The 21,777-nt window shown below is 40.7% G+C and overlaps 2 pseudogenes across 2 annotated transcripts; both read left to right on the forward strand.

Annotated features, from left to right (window-relative positions):
* The first annotated feature begins 342 nt into the window (after positions 1–342).
* On the forward strand, positions 343–7,741 carry LOC149117239 (protein mono-ADP-ribosyltransferase PARP12-like; annotated as a pseudogene). The gene is made up of 6 exons (XR_016204552.1): positions 343–1,201; positions 2,102–2,824; positions 3,823–4,033; positions 4,395–4,550; positions 5,091–5,327; positions 7,327–7,741. The product of XR_016204552.1 is annotated as a protein mono-ADP-ribosyltransferase PARP12-like (transcript).
* Positions 7,742–11,650: 3,909 nt separating this feature from the next.
* LOC149117240 (uncharacterized) lies at positions 11,651–20,385 on the forward strand (annotated as a pseudogene). The gene is made up of 14 exons (XR_016203472.1): positions 11,651–11,708; positions 12,329–12,405; positions 13,003–13,183; positions 13,859–13,968; positions 14,245–14,382; positions 14,493–14,634; positions 15,160–15,286; positions 16,048–16,120; positions 16,475–16,582; positions 17,090–17,173; positions 17,562–17,673; positions 18,166–18,369; positions 19,118–19,300; positions 19,370–20,385. The product of XR_016203472.1 is annotated as an uncharacterized LOC149117240 (transcript).
* Positions 20,386–21,777: the final 1,392 nt, after the last annotated feature.

The raw sequence follows: 21,777 nt of genomic DNA on the forward strand, positions 1-21,777 counted from the left end.
TTCTGTGTAATTGACTTCAAATCATTTAAAAAGTACTAAAAATGTCCAGGGCATGAGATAAGTGAGTGTCCGGAACAAGAGCTGTGAGTTTATGGAAGACGTGCAGAAGCAAAGGTCAGTGCATACGTTAGAGAAGCTTAGTGCCAGGGATATGGCTAGCCTGCGAACAGGCTCCTGGCGAGGACGGGAAAAAATTCCAGCGAGCGCGAAACAGAAGAATCCGGAGAGCGAAGATCAGCGAAGCGATCGGGGCGGGACAAGGCTCACCCAGAGAGCCCCTTCTCCAAAATGGTCTGACATAAAGTGATGGTTACATGACCCGTTTTCATGTCTTTCGATTTGATGGTTCCCAACCGTGACGGGACGGGACGTTTGCAGGCTCAAATCCCGGAAGTATTTCCCATTATATTAAATTTTGAAACAACCTATGAGGCAAAGCTAAGCCTTAAAACTGAAATGGAGGGGGCTACACCAAAAACAGCACTGGAAGAATTTGTGAAGCTTCTCTTAGAAAATGGAGGGGAGCTGGAGCTGGGCCGTGCAGTATTACTTCTTTCCCTACGCAACCGTAAGGTTATTTCAGATTTAGGCGCGTTAGAATTCGTGAAAAGGTTTCCGCAACTATTCATGGTCAGCCAGACCAGACAAAGGAAATCGAAAGTAATGGTGAAGTTGGATGTACCTCTACAGTTTTGTCCTCAAGCTGGAGAAACCGGTGGATGTACTGATAGAAGATGTGATCTGTTACATTTATGCCCTTTCTTTGTCAAAGAAAGCTGTAAATTTGGTGACAAATGTAAAAGATCGCACAATTATCGTGACGAGCACACGATCCGTGTGGTGAGGCACTTCCGTCTTGATTTTCTTAGTTCCTCCCTTCTGCAGAAAATTCTGAAAATAATCGTGGACGAAGGCGAAATCCAGCGAGCTGCAGCAAATCGGTCTGTACCAGATATCTGCAAATTCTACAATAAAGGGGTGTGCAAGAAAGGCCAGCTTTGCCCGTGCCTGCATGTCTGCGAGCACTTTGTTGACGGTGATTGTAAATTCGGCACGAAATGCAAGAGGATTCATGATTTTAGTGATGAGCATAATAGAACAGTTCTAGAAGAATATGATATGGACGGCATTGGTGTCCGTAGAGTGCTTCAGTGCCTGAAGGGGAGAGAGAGGAAGAGGACTTTGAGTGCTAGTTCTGATGGTGAGAATCGATAATAATTTCAATGGCATGTTTTATTCATGTTGATTCATTTAATGTTTCATTTTCTATCGAAACTAACCGAGTTTTTGATCGATCCTTTGACTATCATCGGGTTGGGGGCGGTTGGCAAACATTGCTGCTTGGTACTCTTCTCTCTCTCATCCTGTACCCACCAAATCACAATTTTAATTAAGATAATTAATTAACTGACTAATCAATGACTAAATATATAATCAATGAAAATGCTACCTTTTTATTCCGTTTGGGAATTTTCTTCTCCAACTTCCAATAGCTAGCTTTCCCATTCCATCCCACCCATTTCAGTTCTACCCCCCTCCCCAACCTCATGATACCCTTACCAATGATTTATAATAATATTATTGTCTTGTCCTGGAAAATGCTGCCTGTGGCCTCCTTTCACAGAAGGATTACTTTTACCATTTCCAAGGTTCATTACAATTGGCCAAAAAACAACTGATAAAGAATGCAAACAATGCCCCTAGCCACAAGATTAAAAGAGACTGTGCCGATTACCATAACAAGAACAAATGACTAAAGAGGTTTTAAAGTAGTGCAGGTCAGCTGTTCTGGTTTACACCGTCAACTCTGGCTCTCCGTCCATTTCAAAGTAGTAGTATAGTTTAGGGGTCAAATAAAGCGTAAGCCACACCCAGATTGGTCTGTGTAAGGGGTATAATTCAAATTTTCCAGTGAGCATCCCCGAACACATGGGAGCCCCCTCCCCTCCTCCCACCAGGGTTTTTCCATCTGTCACCCCTCATTATTTTCTGGGACTCCTCAATTGTAAATCATTTTAATAATAATTCAAAATTAATTAAATATTTATTCTGCATTTTGTTGACCTCTTTCTATGTTTTGTCTTCATTTTTTGATTAGCAGAAGATACTACCCCTGTGCGAAGAAGTCTGGTACAAAGCCCAGTGAGGAATACTGGTGGTAACTTTCCGATGCCACCACCATCGATACAGAGATCAGGTCCCACTCACTCTCTACCAGAGATCTGTAAATTCTACAGCAAAGCAACCTGCAAAAAAGGTGAACAGTGTCACTGCCTACACGTGTGTGAGCATTTCATTACTGATGATTGCAAATTTGGTGAAACGTGTAAGAGAGAACACGATTTCTCGGATTCACACAATAGAAAAATTTTAAAAGAACATGATATGGGTAACATTAGTGAACTTAAAGTCCTGGAACGTCTCCGGACAAGAGAAAGGAAGCGAACTGTGAGCACAAGTTCTGATGGTGACAGGCCAGAACAGTTAATGTCTTCATCAGCAAACGCTATTGGTGTTCCTTCCATTCAAGCAAATAATAACACTGACAAGGATACTGAAATTTGTGGATTTAACTTACGTGGCAAATGTAACTACGGTAACAGCTGCATCCACCGTCACACAGAGCTACCTTATTTGTGGGAATTTGCTGTACAGGGTGATGACAAATGGGAGAGCTTTTCAAGTGACCTCAACATGATACTGGAGCGTGCTTACTGTGATGTCAAAAATGACATCTCAGAAACTGTGACGATTAAGGGTTCTCTATGTCTTGTCCGTTTTCAAGACATGACTGTAGTTCCACTTGGCTCTGGAGCACTTGTTGGTATGCATCTCCTACATGGTAAATTTGAAAGCAAACAGGGGATTCAGAGTGGGTGAATGGGTTGCATCATAGAGACTGCCAGTGAGACTGCTATAGACTCTTTTCATAAATGGCTGCCAATTTAAAATTCTTTTGTATTCATTTAAATTAACCTCACTAAACTCATTTGGGAGTAAAAATTCTTTTGAATTAGCAAATCAAAAACAAGGTTAGTCAGGCTAATTTTAATACTTACAAAAGAATTTATAATTGGCAGCCATTTATGAAAAGGGTCTATATATATCTTGACTCTATTTCCAGTATCCATGTGGTTTTAAGACCAGCTGAATACATATTAAGCAAGTCCCTCCTCAGCAGAAATGTATCATGACTGACCTTCCAAGGAAATGTTTATTAGGGATCATATAAAACCTACCTCCTAATGGGAGGGAAAGTTAAGTGACTAGAAGAAGTTCTACTAAAACCTACCTCCTGATCGTGATTGGAGGGAACGTTAAGTGACTACCGGTAAAAGGAGTTCTATTCCCTGTGTGTGATATGAAAATCCATTGCAGGGCTACCCCAACCCTAGCAGTAAATTTGCCAATACCCACGATTTTTACTCCCAGATGAAGAGAAGAAGCTCTGTGAGCGTGAAGTGTCTTTCCCAGGGCCATCACTCAAACATGGGCCACTTAATTTGGAGTAACGCTAACCTGTAGGCCACTGCCTCTCCATAGGAGGGTGTCTACAAACTCTACCTGTCATTCCTTAAATAAAAATTGTATTGGAGGACCTGGGACACATTATTATCCTGTCTAGCTAGTAATGGGTCATTCCAGAAAGAAAAAAAACATTCTCCATTAAAATTTCCAGTGAGCTTCCTGGGGGTGGATACAGATATTTCCTGGAACTGCACAATAATGTAGTGTTCATGTGTCCCCTTAAAGAAGGTCTCCCAAACTGTAGACAGTAGTTTACACCAGAGCCGATGTCTAGCCAGTCCATCTTTGTTCTAGCTATATCAGCTTCAAATGCTAAGTTTCCAAAGGTTCGAAGACTGTCCACCATATCATCAGTAATTGCTGCAGCTGGCCATGTTTTTAGCACACGATGGCTGTGGTATTGGAAAGATGAGAATGGCAAGTGGCAGTCATGTGACACTCCTGGTGATGGACATGCTGTCAACACTACAAGCAGTCAGTGTTTCGAAAGAGACTATGTAGCAGATACGATAACTGTAGTGGTAAGAAGGTGGTTGATAAGATCACTGAAAGCAGCTTTGTGGTGGATAGGAAGCAAAAGGGACTGTGTAGTAGAAATGAGAGCTGGGACTATCAGTTACAGGAAAGAAGTAACAGGCACCATTTGATAAATAGGAAACAAAAACGACTGTGGTTACTACGTAAAACACAAAAGAATGTGGTAGGTGAAGAATCAAAAGAGACTATGTGTTAAGTACGAATTAAGCAAGGGCACCATGAGTTATGTATTAAGAAGTAAAGAAATTAGCTGAAAGATGCCAGATGAGTTTTTTCTTTCTTAAATGTGTTAGTCATTTAACATATCATCGCTGCAATTCGTTTGTAGGAAAGGATACTCATGCATTTAGTGCAGGCCATCACCGCTACACTTTGCACTTTAAAGAATGGTGCCAACAGAACGATGTGTATAAAACCAAAAGACTTGTTAGAAGAAGACCTGCGGAGTTTGTTTCCAAAGAGAACATGAAAGACATTGTTCAAAGGTAAATAAAGAATTCAAAATAATCAGTAATTTGGATAAAGTGGCGGTGCCCGAGGGAAGTCCCATTTAAAAAATACAGGGATGCTCGACTGTAATTTTGAAAAGAACCCCTAAGAGGTACCAGGATCCTCTTTTGTGGGCGTGGCTTGAATTTTTTTCACCCCTAAGAGGTACCAATTCTAAAACAACACATTAACTGACACTTGCATAATTTTTAATAGCATTAAAGACAATTGTTCGAATAGTTGATTATCAAGTATCTCCTGTCATAGTTTTTTTTTCCGCTCAATACCCTAAAAGGTACTGCAAAAGCTCTCGAATTGGACCTTTTGAGCCTGAATTCCCTAAGAAGTACTAAAACAGTTTTTTTAACCCCTAAAAGGTACGACGAGCACCCTCTTCCTTTTATATGAAAGCTCTCCCAGGGAGGGCGGCAGTGTTGCGTAGGTTGCAAAAAAAGAAAACAAATAAGCGGGCAAAATAAGAAATTGTTTATTTCTCAAAAGAATATGATAATCATGATCTCTTGTTTTTCAATCAGACGGAGAGCAGCTGTCATGGCCGTTCCAACAGCTCAGCTTCCACTGAATCAGAAAGTTTACCAATCCATTGGACGCCCGTCCCTGAGGGCGAAGACTACTCCTGTGTGGTTTTGCAAACCATCTCCGATGAATATAAGAAAAACAGAGAAAACATTTCAAGAGACCATGGATGGAAGTCGCAAAATCATCAGGACTGAGCGAGTACAGAACCCGGATTTGTGGACTCAGTACACACAGTAAGTCACGATCTAGAGACGCTGAGTTTGCTGGCTTTTATATTAGCTTATGTTCACAAACAAAATCTTCATCAATAAAGCCTGGTTTTCACTAGCGATGCAAGCACAAGTGCAAGCACAACAATTCTTATTTCACCATGAGAGCGGCCTTGACGCAGGCATAAGCACAAGCGCAAGTACAAGAACAAGGATCAAAATTTTTCCTTTTTCTTGTGCTTGCGCTTATGCTTGCGTTTGCGCTGCAACAAGAGAAAGCGAAATATCGCTTAGGCATAACACAAGCGCAAGGATATTTACCACACGTGGATATGTTTGGCCAGTGAAAACACTTGATCCACATTACCTCGCCCCTAAACAGTTCGGAATTGCTTGTGCTTGTGTTTGCATCGAAGTTCGTTTTCACTTTGGTCATCCCTATTGCTTACGCTTGTGCTTGCGCTTGTGCTTGCCCTTGTGCTTGCGCTTGTGCCTGCGCTTGTGCTTGCACTTGTGCTTGTGCTTGCGCTTGTGCTTGCGCTTGTGTTTGCGCTTGTGCTTGCCCTTGTGCTTGCGCTTGTGCTTGCGCTTGTGCTTGCGCTTGTGCCTGCGCTTGTGCTTGCGCTTGCGCTTGTGCTTGTGCTTGCGCTTGTGCCTGCGCTTGCGCTTGTGCTTGCACTTGTGCTTGCGCTTGTGTTTGCGCTTGTGTTTGCGCTTGTGCTTGCCCTTGTGCTTGCGCTTGTGCTTGCGCTTGTGCTTGCGCTTGTGTTTGCGCTTGTGCTTGCCCTTGTGCTTGCGCTTGTGCTTGCGCTTGTGTTTGCGCTTGTGCTTGCCCTTGTGCCTGCGCTTGTGCCTGCGCTTGTGCTTGCGCTTGTGCTTGCTCTTGTGCTTGCGCTTGTGCTTGTGCTTGCTCTTGCGCTTGCGCTTGCGCTTGTGCTTGCTCTTGTGCTTGCGCTTGCGCTTGTGCTTGCGCTTGCGCTTGTGCTTACCCTTGTGCTTGCGCTTGTGCTTGCGCTTGTGCCTGCGCTTGTGCTTGCACTTGTGCTTGCGCTTGCGCTTGTGCTTGCACTTGTGCTTGCGCTTGTGCTTGCGCTTGTGCTTGCGCTTGTGCTTGCTCTTGTGCTTGCGCTTGTGCTTGCTCTTGTGCTTGCGCTTGTGCTTGCGCTTGTGCTTGTGCTTGTGCTTGCGCTTGTGCTTGCGCTTGTGCTTGCTCTTGTGCCTGCGCTTGTGCCTGCGCTTGCGCCTGCGCTTGCGCCTGCGCTTGCGCCTGCGCTTGCGCCTGCGCTTGTGCCTGCGCTTGTGCCTGCGCTTGTGCTTGCGCTTGTGTTTGCGCTTGTGCTTCCCCTTGTGCTTGCGCTTGTGCTTGCGCTTGTGCCTGCGCTTGTGCTTGCGCTTGCGCTTGTGCTTGCGCTTGTGCTTGCGCTTGTGCTTGCGCTTGTGCTTGCGCTTGTGCTTGCGCTTGTGCTTGCGCTTGTGCTTGCTCTTGTGCTTGCGCTTGTGCTTGCGCTTGTGCTTGCGCTTGTGCTTGCGCTTGTGCTTGCTCTTGTGCTTGCGCTTGTGCTTGCGCTTGTGCTTGCTCTTGTGCTTGCGCTTGTGCTTGTGCTTGTGCTTGCTCTTGTGCTTGCGCTTGTGCTTGCGCTTGTGCTTGCGCTTGTGCTTGCTCTTGTGCTTGCGCTTTTGCTTGCGTCGCTAGTGAAAACCAGGCTTAAGGGAGGACTGAATTTCAGGGCATAATCTTTTAAAGAGGCTGTTTCGTATTTCTTCCAGAATTTTTTTAGAGGGATTTAGCAGCCTTCTATCACTAATTCTACTGAGCAACTATATGTACTTTGGCAGAGCTCGCCGCTATTTTCGAGAAGATTCGCTGACAACAATGAAATGCCTTTGCTTCTTTAGACGACCGTTACGTTTAGAACTTTACGCAACATCATTGCATTAGCAGACAGTATAGTTTACTAAATTAACAGTGTGATAACTGAATGCTTTCTACACTCTCCCTTTTTTCTTCTATTGCAATTTGCAGAAGAAAAAGGCGCATGGCTAAGAAATCTGGCAAAGAACCAGAGGAGCGGCGACTTTTCCACGGCACAAAGTCCGACACTGCCAACGCCATCTGCCAGCAAGGGTTTGACTGGCGAATGTGTGGAAAACATGGAACATCTTATGGAAAGGGAAGTTATTTTGCTTGTAAAGCCAACTATTCACACCGTTTCTCCAATCACGGTGTTTCTCGAGGTCATAAGCAAATGTTCTTGGCTAGAGTAGTGGTGGGTTCTTACACAAGAGGTGACAGTACCCTGACTCGACCTCCACCTAAGGATCCGTCGAAGCCAAATGTGTTGCACGATTCGTGCTGCGATAACACAGCTAATCCAGCATTGTTTGTCATCTTTGAAAACGGGAAGTCTTATCCTGAGTTCTTGATCACATACCTGTGATCTGGACTTCTGCTGCCATACCGTACCATACGGTACCGTACAATAGCGTAACGTAACGTATATAACGTAAATGTTACGTTACGTGATTTGCAATATTTGAAGTTCTTTTCATATGTTTCTAAGAACTTTTACGTAGTCTAGGTTTTCTTAGTTTTAGGTAGAAATTGACCAATCATGGCAAGTTTAGATAACATGCCTGAGAGAACAATTCTTGGTTTAGGTTTTAGACAATCATTAGCAAAGGCCACTCTTTGCGTAACTTCATTCCAACACAGGGAAAAGGCGCACTGAGTTGCGGGTTAAGCTTATAGGTGCATATTCCAGAGACAAAAAAAGATAAACATGTCGTGCACTGCAACTCTGGTATTGTATTGCAAGTTTAACACCGGTCAATGAAGCAAAATGTACGAAAAACGTGCGACAGTACTTGAAAAGAATTCGCGACATTCGATTTACAACATTGCTAGCTTAGCTGGCCTAGTTGATAGCTATATAGCTGGGGATAGAACACTTGATAGGTAAGCGCAAACTGTTTGACCATTTTCTAAATTTATTAATACTAGAAAGATTTCAAATGTCGAAGTTGTCGAAAAACAAGAATTTAGTTTTGCTTTTATCCCTAATCGTACATATTTGTGTTTGTGATGTCTTAGGGTTCAGTTGAACATTATCCCGTAAACTTAAACAAAATTAAAAGCTATGAAAAAAGTAAAAAAAAAGGCAACAAATCTAAAACCAAAAACATTAAAAGAAGGGTCTCAGTTGTGCTTGCTGCAGCCAACATCGATTTATGAGCCAGGTAACTACCGTTCACTCCAGCTGTCTGGTTGAATGGAAAGGAAACCGGCGAGTTGTACTCAGTCGTAGGTGAATGTTTTAAGTAGACGGAGTCATACATCACCTGTTGTTGAACCGAATTAACGTTTCTTGTTCAATGCACTTTACTGGCTTGAAAGCTGTGTATATCAAGTTAACACTTTTACTTGTCGATAACTAAATTTTCAAGTTTTCGAAACTTGTCGTCAAACACGTGCTGCACACAATAGTTTATTGGTTCAATACAGTCGCCGGACATCTTTTTATGATCAGTCTTAGGACTTCCAACTGAACAAAAGCAATTTTGAAAGTCTGTTGAGGCCCTAAGACACTTATTGGTAGGCAGTAGCATGCAGTACAGTAGACTTCAGATTTCATGATGTATGAACGCTTTCAAAAAGTGTAAGTTACACAGAAATCATGTAGAGTGAGAGACGCAGTAGCTTAATGATCAGTGCTTTAAACTCTGGATCCAAAGATCTTGCTTTGAGCCTGGTCGGGTCATTCTGTTGTGTTCCTGGGCAAGGCACGTAACTCTCACAGTGCCTGTCTCCACCCAAGAGAGCCAATGGGTACTGGGGTATGGTTGGGATAACTAACCAAAATGTTAGAGGTAGTGACATGTGATGGACTACCATCTGGGGCCCCTTTCTCGAAAGTCCCGGTAGCTACCGATCCCGAAAAGCTGTTTTTTGTTTGCCGTTTTTACATCCAAGATCTAGGTATTAATAGTTCTGACATTCACACAACAAAAATGTCAGGAAACGAAACAGAATTGACTGTATTTGAGCTAAAACCCGCAGTACTATTCCTGAGATTTATGTCTTAAAATGTGGCTACGGGTCCGTTAAGTTACCGGGACTTTCGAGAAACGAGCCCCTTGGTGATTTAATTTATGATTGTGGCTATAGTATTCTGCAACAGGGAGTGCAACTACCGCAGCCGGAGTTAAATGCCCCTTTCATGAAAAAAGAAAACAAATAAACAAAAAACAAATGCGACAAAGAAAAAAAAAGAGCTTAATTAAAAAGAAAAAAAGAAAATCAAAGAAAAAAAGAAATCCCACTGAGTAGCATTACGTAGAGCTTGTAGGAACTCGAAGAAAAACGTCAAAACGGTAGTTGAGGTATATAGTTATCCAAGTAAGGAAAATTAGATAGTATTAAAACTGAGCCATTATGGCATGTAAGACATACCTCCTGTTAGCAAATACTGGGTATCATGATATAGTTAAAGTCTGATTAGACAACACAATAGAACCAGAAAGTAAATCCCGTCTCACTTGAAGCGACCCTAGAGGATTGGTATAAAATTTTCGAAATCCGGGCCATCAAACGCCAATGTTGAAAAGATTTGGTCTAAAGACAATGAATTATTTTTTACCTCTTTCAGACTTTTTGAAGTTATATTCGCAGTTTCGTTTATACTTTTTTTTTTTGGACTGGCTTATTGTTCAAAGCAGAAAGCCTAAGAGTTCAGTTACACAATGGAATCATCCCGGTATTGGGGGCAACTTCTCTCAGTTTTACGAGAGGTATCTACAGCCTTGGTCACAAGGGTTGGAAAAGGTCATTCCATGCGCATTTTGCACCCCCCAACCCCCCACCCCTCCCCCACTCCTGTGCAATCATGACCAAACACTTTCGTCTAACACAAGTTTGCATTTTATCATTTTCCAACTTTGAAAGGGGAATGAGGGTGCTGACACTTATTCCGAAGGTATTACGGTTATGATTTCATGTTTTTGCATATTTTCCAACACAATTTGTCCATGGTTGTAGGTATACTGTAGAAGTTGTGAACATTTATTGCTTTTTTTTTCCATGGCATTTCGTCGTATTAGTAAAACGGGTTTTCCGGCTTTTTACGCTCGTAGATAGATTGTGTTTTTCAAGTTTTGATGAAGATGTCTGTTTTATATCTGGTGTGAATGTGAGAGATTCAAATGTTGCTCTCTCTTCTCAGTTTTTTTTTTTAATTGTAATTTTTATCAATAATTATTCAGCATGCATAAACAGGCAAAACTAATGATAAAAGAGAACGGTTTCGGTGTCTTCATGACGCCATTGTCGACTGAGGTAATGAAAAATAAGGAATGCAAATTCTGCGAGTTATTAAAGGTGTATGTACAGGGGCGTAGCTAGAGGGGTCCTGGAGTGCCCGTGACCTCCCCTTTTGTAAGCCTTTTTTAAGCAAACAACCTACAACAGGTAGCGAAAACGACATGATAATCTGGTGAATACCCTCACTTTGACAGTGTGAGCCCCCTTTGAAAAATCCTGGCCACGTCCCTGATGTATTCCTTATTTTCCAATAACTTGACAATGGCGTCATGAAGACACCGAAACGTTGGTTTATATCGCTAGTTTTTAATTGTATTTTTGGTGTTAAAACACAACGAAATACTCATTTATAGTGTAGATGACAATAAAGTCAATAAAATTAATTCGTGTTATAAATGGTAAACGTACTATATATCGAGTTCACTCACTCATCATCGGGGTCATGAGGACTCTTCAGGACTCTCGAGTTCAATTTACACGAAATCAACGGAAGCGGGCATTTATACCTGATGAACAATTTTCAACCAGAATTCTTTTAACGCCATGCGCCATTCAAGATTTTTTTTTTCTGTCCAAACCTTTTACGACTTGAGAATGTCAAACAATTCCTATTTATACCGTATTACCCAGAAAATAATAAGCACTCGAGACCGTCCCAGATTAATATTTTGTCCCTTCACTCTACCCCTTCCCGATTTTGGGCAAAAAAGGTTCTTCATTTGCTCTCCCCTCTCACTAACCACTTTTACAACCTTTTCACTTGCATTATTTTGGCTGGATGCGCGCGCTCGTTCTTGTCAATTATTACTTAATTATGACGACAGTTTTTTGCTTATGTCGTCACAATGGACGCCAAGCCTTGTACGAGAAATAGACAGAACTTTGCGTCTTTAAACTATTCAGAGTTAAAAACAACTCGAATCGAAGAACTTTTTAAAAAAAAGTTTTGCCTTTGAAGAGTATCACGTGATTCTTTATTGCCGCGGCTGCCAAACGAAATTGGCGGGAAAATTCGATGAAGAAATGCGAAATGGCGACCACTTCTCCGTCCGTTAGTGAACTGACGGCATTTAGGAAGATTTCAAAAGGTAAGAACTCACCTATATGACCATATAACATCTTAGGTAAATAACGCTGAAGTAGAGCAAATATTTTTATGATTTCTATAATGTAAACCTATAAAAGCAAAACGGTTTCTAGGTAAGCTTATATGTAGGTCATTTGAAGATGTCTCAAGTGCCGGTTTTTTCATTTCAAGCGCGGTCGTAGACAGACAAAAATTGCTACCGAGAAAACTGAGTTATTTCGATAGCCTCTTACGGGAACTTGAAATAAATTAACTCAAATAAATTCCACATTTTTACCGACTCAAGTGCCTCGGTTCGCCTTACTTGAAATAAGATTATTCCTCCCTGAAGCGTATCTCAGCAGTTTCGAGGCTTCTCGAATTTCTCGCTATCGACTCTCTGAAATGACTTTAAGCGTGGTTTCAACCTCATTGGCAGTTTTTTAAGCTTGTCTTGGGAGAGCTTTGGCTATTTTTATATGAGATGGTTGAATAATTATGGTTGGCAATAAATAAGTTTAAGTTTAATACCAGTGGATTTGACTGTAGAAGGGATGTGAAGTCTGTTTGTGTTACTTTCAATAGGTAGAAAAACATGTAAGCTAAATTTGTCCTCAAAATCAAAATGTTACTTTCTCACAGGAAAACGTAAAAACAAGGAAGCTAAAAAAGAACTGAAAACTTTGACAACAAAGAAAAAGTTGAAAACGTTACCTAAGGTATGATATGGAAGTATAACAACAGCAATATAAACTGGGATAAAGCAACGAGTAAATGAATAATAATAATAAGTAAATAAATTATTGAGTGGCAAGGTATTTAGAATTGCTGAGCTAATTGAGGACACTGAATGAAGCAAATATTGTATATAGAACTGAAAACCTGGTAAAAATCGCAACTGGCTGGAGGCTTACCAGTTGGCAATTTACAAGAAGTTGAAGAACAAAATTCGGGACAACGAACGCAAGTCCATCTAGTGGCAGGGAGGAGGATTTGAACCTGGCACCTCCAAAAGCGGTCCGAGTTCGAGCCCTGGCCGGGAAAATTGTGTTTTGTTCTTGTGCAAGACACGTTACTCTCTCAACCTACGTGTATAAATAGGTACCGGCGAATTTAATGCTAGGGGTAAACCAGCGATGGACCCCATCCAGGGGGAAGGAGAAATACTTCTAGTCACTTCATGCTGCACAGAAACTGGAGATAAGCGCGAGCCTGATTAATCCCCTTGGTTCGTTTGCAGACTGTACCTTTTTTTACCTGACATGGGCATTTGCCTTTATATCATAGATGTGACATTAATTTTCCATTTTCTGCAGGAGAGCAGTTCGTCAGAGCTTTCCTGCTCAAAGTCCTTGGTTAGCCCTGTGCCAGAAAGTTCTGTACCAGAAGCAGTGTGGGAGATCGAATACAGTGAACCAGTGCCAGACCTCTATTCTGAGCTATCAGATTCGCTGAAAATGCAAGAAAGTGACACAGAACATGATGACAGAGCAAAAGGCAATTTCTCTCTATTTCATTATTCGTTCATATTTTATCTATTATATTTTATTATTCCCGTAATGTGCTGGGCAAGCCAGATTCTAACAGTTAACCAAAGGTTAGTGTTACAATCTTAACTTACATATTTTTCCATTTCATGCATTCAACAGGGAAATACCTTACAATGATGTTTTACTCTAAGTAGTCATGAATAATAAAAAATAAATAAATAAATATTATGGACACCTACAAGATCAGCGAAATAACAGCTTTCGTACCCAATTATGTCCTAATACCGCAACAGTTTGTACTGATCATGCGAAATTGGGTTTTTTATTATTTTGACTGTTAAAACCAACACCGTATAAGCATGATTTTTTCGTAACAGAGTCCCGAGGCCATAATTTTCCGCTATGATATTCCGCATTTCTCACACTTTCCAGTTTTTCCACTGACCTGTCCTTTGCGAAATTGATACAAATTCATTTTTCTTCGTCTAGGATATTACTTGCAGATATTTCAATAATTGCAACTCGATTTTTCTTTACATACTTGATTACGCACGTGACCAAAAGCTCTTTTGTATACTGAAGAATCAATCCACTCAGTTTGTGCCGCATGAGCTATTTTATTGAACACTTTTTATCTCTGAAAAAGAATTGCACAGCTTACGTATGCCCTATTTTTTGTCAGTATGTGAGAGTCAATGCGACAGTGACGAAAATGTTCATTGTGTTCCAACCAGTTTTGACGACAATCACCTTTGACAAGACAGTCATAACAACCCTGGCACAAGTCAGCAGGTAACGGCGTCCAGTTCTTCAGTGTGTGCATTTTTTTTTGTTAGGTGTTGGTTTTTCTGTAGCAAAATGGTTTTGATAACACATCACGAAGAAACACAAATATGCCGCTCGAAATGAAAAACAAAAACGAGAAAAAAGAACAAAGCTAAAGTTTGAAGTGCTGTTTAATCTGACTTTGTTGAAGGGAACATTGTTTTCCTGGCATGGATAATGACCTAGACAGATGTTTGACTTTTTGGATAATATTTAACTCAGTCAACTTTTAAACCATTTGAGAGTCAAAATGATTCCCAACAATCAAATTCGAACAATCAAACCACGTTGAACAACTCAAAGAGAAAGAGAAAGCTTGCAAAACCTAAAAAGATCAGGAAGGGAAATGACGCCGACAATGTACAAGATACAACGAGAGAGGTTTGAGCGCACAGGTTTTTTTCTCATTTCTTTAATTATCTACCTTGGCCAAATAGAGCATTGCGCTTTCTCAGAGTGATTTTGTATGGGTGGTATTGCAGAATTCTAAGAAGTTTGGTCAGGCTCAAGACACAGAAAAACAAGGAACGTGGGCCCAGTGTAGTATCCCCAGCTGTGGAAAATGGAGATTCCTTCAAAATGACGTCGATCCACAGGAGTTACCTGAAAGATGGGTCTGTTCAATGAACGAAAGTAAGGCACCGTTCTCACTGTAAATTTCCAGGAGAATAACAAAGAAACATCAATAGCCGGATACATCCAGGACCGTAGCGAGAGAGAAAATATGACTGAGGCAATGCTCATGAAACAGTAGACCAATTTCAATATATTAAAATTCATCCCATCATAACAGATCTCAGCACGAGGCTCGGGGGAATAAACCCCGCAAAGTCTTTAGGCTGAATTTTAATATATCGAAATTGGTCTATTATGACTTAGTAAGGCAATGTCTAATGTATTTTTCAATTCTATTCCTAGTGATTTAGGGTACTTATGACGACTATTAACAGTAAAAACGAACGAAAAATATGACCAGCTACAGCCTGACACCAACGGATACACATAACATCAATTCCAATAACGGGTCAAAACTGGTCCATATATAAACACAAGCACAGCGTGCGGGTCTATTCGTGTGATTCGTCGTTACCAGTACACTGATTTTTTTTTTTTTTTTTGTCCAAAAAATGATTATTGCTCTGTTATTATTTTGTCCAGATGATGATTACAATACATGTAGTGTTTCACAAGAGACATTCGATAGCCAAGAAGGTAACTTAGACGTGATGTACACACCTTACCCAAGTGGGGCAGTTGTGTGGGCAAAGATGGTCGGCTACCCGTGGTGAGTTTCCGTTACTTATAGGATAAGGAACGATACTAGTTACACTCTTTACGCCGCTTCTGACTGGCAAATAATCTCTCCTTAGTTTTCTCATGGATGTGGATGCAGAGGTACACGTGTTCGTTAGGATGATGGACTTGATATGAAAACAAAATCATCCGGAAATCTTACCCCTTTAATTGAAATTGGTGGCATATGCACGATAAATCACGACGGCAGGGGAAACAAGAAAGTCGCCAAAGAAAGATTAAATGAATAGAACGACGGATCTGCCCTTGATGCTATACATATTTAAGTACATTTCAAAGGGAATGGCCAAGCCCGGCTTCGGCTTTTTGGAGGACGCGGGTCGCGATATCGAATGTTCCATAGGCGTTTCATAGTACAACATACTCTTTTATTTCCTTTCATTGTTTGCCAATATTTCAATTTTAATTTTTTTAAAGAGAACCTTATAATACTATTAAGGAAAATTTTTAGGTAGAGTCAATACAGTGTCCCCAGTTAACCCACATGGGCTAATTACATTGACACTTAAATAAAGTTCTTACTTACTTATTTCAATCTATTTGGGCTTCAACTCTGACTTCATAGTTAGCCAGAGGGTAGGTGTGGTATCACGCACAAACTGAATTCGATTAGTAGAGATTAACGCCGTTGTGGTTACTGTAACTCCTCATATATGCTAGTCAGCTTTCCGCCAGTTGAGTTACTTCTGATGACTCACGGACAATTCAGCTGCACTCGTTGTCTACCAACAGGTGGCCAGCAATGATGGAGAACGACCCAGATTACGGTTATTATTGTGAAACTGGTGAAGATAATGTCACTCCGGTAAAATAATGTATAACAACAGTAACGTGTAGTTTGTAAGTGTGTAAATCAGATCGAATTAATATCATCCTGTTGACAATGACTTTGTAGCGCAACAATTTCTTTAGCTTTGCCCAAGAGATGATAATCTCTTGCTTTACCTCAATATTTTTTTGAAATTGTCGGTAACATCTATCATAAAATTATACACTGAATAGATATTCAGGCTTTGCTATCGTCATATGTATGTAGGTATATACTTTATTTTTCTGTGAGTCGCTGGACTGTGCTGGACTTTTCCTTCCCTAAGTGTTAACAAGAGTTTCCCTCACATGACGCACAGTGATCGATATGAGGCTAGTTTATGTATTTCAGATCTCGTACCACGTGGTGTTTTTCGATAAACAAGCATCGAGAGTTTGGGTCAACGCTGCTTGCATTCGTAACTTTTCTTGTGATGACGACCCTGACGATATGGGAAAGGTTTGTTGACACGTGATACGCTATTTTAAAGTCAAACCTTGATCTGTAATCTATGCGTTCACTGATTCAGATTAGACTTTCCGCTCCAGCCAGCGATCATTTTTCACCGGTAATGGCGGTATTCAAAGTAAAAGAAATATTGGGACACTGGTTTACTGATGTTATCTTACCGGAAAACAATTCGGGTAAAAAGATTTGGTTAGCTTCAGTCAGAAATTTACTTTTATCAAAGCCATACTTAGCCATTTACTTCACATAAACTGATCTTAACTTTACCGACACCATCTCCGGCGTTTGTAGGACAAGCTATTGATTGTAATGAACACTGAATATACAGAAGTTCTTTTACTTTCTCAAACAGAGTGATTGTGATTGTAGATAGTAGTTTTTGCTCGTTTTTCACTAGCTCGTTTTTTTTCCCTTTCTTTTTGATTGTATGGAATTTTAACCAATCTCCAAGAGACAGAAATTCGAACAATGCATCTCATCTATTCTGGATCCTTTCAGATTACCGTTAGATGAAAGAACTACAGGAGACAGCTCACAACAGCTACTTTGGCAGCTCGGAGTGCAGCGCAAATGCCTCTTCAGGTCAGAAGCGGGCTTAATCACATGCAGTTCAGTCTTGGGACAAAAAAGAGACTGCTTTCTGCTCTTATTTAGACAGTTTTTACTTCCACGTTCTTCTAGTTTCAATGGCAAGACGATGTCGAACCACAAGTTTCCTTTTGTTGCACCTGTCGTTTCATACTACTAATAATAAGAAGTTTATTAAAACTCTCTGGAAGCCTTAGACTGAAATAAAGAGCTAGGTTTACAAGAGATAATATTAAATAAATCTAACTAATCTAATAATACTACAAATCTATATATTGTACTCATCATTTTGCTCCTCAATTCAGGGACATTGGGTCATTTCCTGATCTCCGGAGATACAAACAGACGAAACAACTAACATTTTAATCTTTTCTGTCAGCAGACTCGATTATCAGAATATGGCTTTGCAGCACGCTACGAAGGGACTATTGGTGATAAGGCTAAGGAGAAGGAGCGCTTAGCTAACTTGGAAGTAGAGGAACTCGTTGATTCAGGTGAGAAGAATGGTTAACTCAGTTTAACCCAGTTCTCTAAGCCCGCTTCCAGAGATCGATGTGTATTCACGTCAACATCTATAAAACACTACCAAGATGCGCATGCGGGAGGACTTCAATTTGTACCGTGACTGACACCTGATTGTGCTGCAGGTGTTTAAAGTCAATTTCCAACAAATTTTGACGAAAAAATAAACGGAGTCAGATAATATTGATCAATCAATCAATCGATACTTTATTTAAACACGTTACGCCTAAGAGCTAAGTAAGCGTGATCAAAATACGAACGTGCATGCAACAAATATCAGTGTTTTCATTTAAACGTGATCAGCATCGTGACTGATGCTGGGTGACATCTACCTTCATCTTGACTAACTACTCAGTTGTTTTTTACGTATCATCTTGCCCAAGAGGTATTGAAAGCACTGGTAATTTAAGAAACGCGAGAGCGAGTGTTTCTATTTGATATCTAATGCTGGTTCATATCTTCAGTTACAGACTCGTCGAGCCAGGAACCAAAAACCCCAACCAAACCTAAAACTTCCAAAAAGAAACCTACAAACAAACCAGCCAAAAGCAAGGCAAAGACTAAAGAAAGTGGTTCAAGTAGTCTTCAGAAAGAAACTGGAAAGAAAAAAGACAAGGCAAAGGGGTCCACTTCAAAGGCCTCAGTGATAACCAGCAGTAACAACAATGGTTTAGTATCAAGTCTATTATGTTGTTCATTAGAACCAATGATTGATTACAACTTATCTGGCTTAGTATACAAAAGTTGGTTACAACAACAACAACAACAACTCTCCTTGTACCCGACATTTACATCACTTATAATCAAAAGGGAAAAAAATGATGCCAAATGATATCGGATTGAAGTTAGAAATTAAACGCCGTTGTCACACTACGATCAGTCTCCCTTTTAGTTCATCTAGCGACAAGTAAAAAACAGAAAACGGAGAAATAATGGCTCGCGAACAATAGCGCGCGAATGCTCTCTTTCCGCGCGTCTTGCTCTCTGGCGGCAGGCCGGTGCTCTCGGGGCTATATTTTGGTTTCTCTCTCGCTAGACGAACTAATAGTGGAGTATTGAACATATTTACGGCATTTTATCCAGGTCTAATTAAACTTATTGTTCACAGCTTCTCTAGCTTCTAAACACAGAGAAACAGCAGGCGATGCGGAGGGTGGGGCGGAGACTTCCTTTAACCTCCTCTTCCCCACAGAATCTGCCCCGATTTACTGTTATCATAAACACTTTCAAACCAAGATTTTTCTGATAAGCCAGTAAGAAACGAGGATTAGACACGAGGCAGTCGAATTCAAACTAGTGTCAGTGGAGAGAAGGAGATACTCTTGCTAAACAAAAACGGGGGAAAATTGCCACGAGAAGCATATATGTATAATACTATCTTGACTGATGATCTTACTGCTTTCACTTTTTCCGCAGAAATATTGCCTGAGAACAATGATGGCGTATGTACCGAGATTAGTGAGACTATCCATGAGACAGAGACAATCCAAAAACGGGATGATGAAACCGTGGTGGTCACAAAAGAACATGAGCCTCCAGTTCCATGTGTCTCAACTGTTGAAACCGATTCTGCAGGAGCCATTCCTACAGACGAGAAGGGTATTTGTAAAGCTACTACCACTAAACCGCGTGAGACAAGTTTTAATTGTGCGGAAGCCATTCCTACAGACGAGAAGAGTATTTGTAAAGCTACTAACACTAAACCGCGAAAAACAAGTGTTGAAAATTCATCCGTAAAGAAAAGCACAGAAAAAAAAGTTGTTAAAAAGAGGCAAAGTACAACTGAAACACAAAGTGTCGGAAAGAAACGAAAGATCAGCAAGGGTGTCCCAAACGACTTAGCAAACAGTCTCACGGAAAATTGTAAACAAAAGGAGCAAGAAAAAGACAATGCAAGTGCTGTGATATCTATGGAGTCATGGTCATCAAAAGCAACACATAAGGACCAGAACGTGATTGAAGATGGTAAACAGCCAGTTAAAAATGCCAAGGAGGTTCAAACAAACTCAGAAGGAAAGAAGGGTAGCGGAGACAGTTCCAAACTTTCGACGACGAGCGAGTGCCAGTTAGGCGTCCCAGTACAAAAACAAGAAGGAAAAAAGTCCAGGAAGTCAAAGAACATCTCCCAAGATAATACTGTGGAAGAAGACTCGACAATGAAGAAACCGAAAATCAAGAGAGCCGCCAAGAGTAATGGGGAAGGAACCTCAAGTTCTGACGTGTTAGCTCAAAATGGAGAGTGTGAACACCAACGAATACCTAAAAAGTTAGGGTTTGCACTGAAAAGGTCGGCCGCAAGTACAGATGTCCGTGTAGCCCTTGATGAAGACAGCTTAGCTCGGAAGAAACCTTTACCAAAGTTGGTGAAAGCTACTTTTAAACCTCCCGTTGCGACAAAGGGAGATAACAATGGTAAAGCACGGGCTAAAATGTCTAAACTATTGAAGCCTAACTTTGTTAGCCCCACGCTTGTAAAGCCTGATAATAATCATGACGTGCCCAAAGAAGCGCGTGAAGAAAAGATGCCCAAAAGTGTCGCATGTTCAGATGCTTTCGAGCAGAAGACTGTTCCCAAGAAAAAACTGTCACTGAAAAGAAAAGCACAGTGCAAGGATCAGTTATCTGCAGGTAGCGCATCAAAGAAGGCAAAGGAAGCAACATCCTGCCAGGGTAAGGGTTTGTGAATAGTATTCAACGGCTTTGTTGTCCCCTTAAATAATAAAGGTTGTGGCTAGTATAATATACGAGATTTTTCCTAAGTTTAGTAGGTATGTGATGGATATACATTTAGCCACTTTAAAGCTCGTTGCTGTCGTTAAGGCAAGTAGAAAAGAGCATTGATTTATATAACTCAATATAATTGTCTCTCTTTATTCAGCTTTATTTTTGTGTTAGGTAATAAAACAAAATCAGAGAAAGATAGCTCATGCAGAGTGACGTAATATTTTCAAGGCTTAAAATTTGGTGTAAAATGTTCTTATCTACAGGTTACGAATCAACTAAAATACGTAACATTACCACAATCACTTACCCCGGACCTTTCGCGCACGGAACTTATTCTGAAAGTTTTGTGTAGCCCGCGTGATCTTAGTAAAGGCCAGTAAAGTGTCTATAGTAAAGATTCCTATGTTAAGATATTTTCCCCGCCCAATACCCCATCCAGTTATGCTTTTCCCACTTTCTACCTACTTATACGAGTGTTTAAATGAAACCTGTCATTTTGTTCTATCTTTTTTTAGAGGATCTTCAGGCTGAAATTGACGAAATCGATGAGGACATCGCAAGTATACGGAAAGAACTACGAGTGTCGGATACCAGCGACACAAGTTTACCTGAGGAGATGATCACCTCTTCAGTCGCAGAACAACAAATCAGTTTGTCAGATTCACCTGAATTTTGAGCCGGACACTTAGCACGCAGATTAGTATAATTATATTTAAACGTAGTCCGTTTTCGCTCTAAAAGTGGCTTGTTGTTTAAGTCGATGTACATTGCATGTTCTCTTCAATGGCATTTTGTAAACAAATATGATGATTATAATACCCTTTGGATTTTGCAGACTTTGCTTAGTTTTGAGATGCCCTTGAGACAACTTTTATACTTTCAGTATTTATTAACGGACCGGTTAATCAGTCACATAGCAAAGCTCGAAATTTATACTTTTTAACTCATATTTTAAAAACACTACAATAGGACACTAAATCATGCGGCAAATCCGGTGTGACATATAAGCCTATGTTGAGCCTATTTTACGTAGCTTTGCCTTAGTTTATGAAAAGATTATTAAATTAAAATTTTGTGCTTCCACGAAACAGAGCACACAGAAATATGACACCGAAAATCCTCGAATTAGCGCCCGGGGTGCTTATTTCAAATTTAAGAGAAGACGGGGGTGCTTATTGGAGGGAGACGCTTAATCGAGGGGGTAGGGGGCCGCTTATTTAATTTTTCCCAAATCGTGGCCTGACATGATCATTTTTTAAATACATCATCTGCACGTAAATAACAACATAAACTGTTTATCGACATAAAAAGCTGATCCTAAAGTTTAGATCGCCGCACCGTTAGTACTTGTA

This window comes from Orbicella faveolata, unplaced genomic scaffold, assembly GCF_042242905.1.
Source record: "Orbicella faveolata isolate gen_17 unplaced genomic scaffold, um_ofav_v1 contig_12, whole genome shotgun sequence".
In the NCBI taxonomy this organism is placed as follows: Eukaryota; Metazoa; Cnidaria; class Anthozoa; order Scleractinia; family Merulinidae; genus Orbicella; species Orbicella faveolata.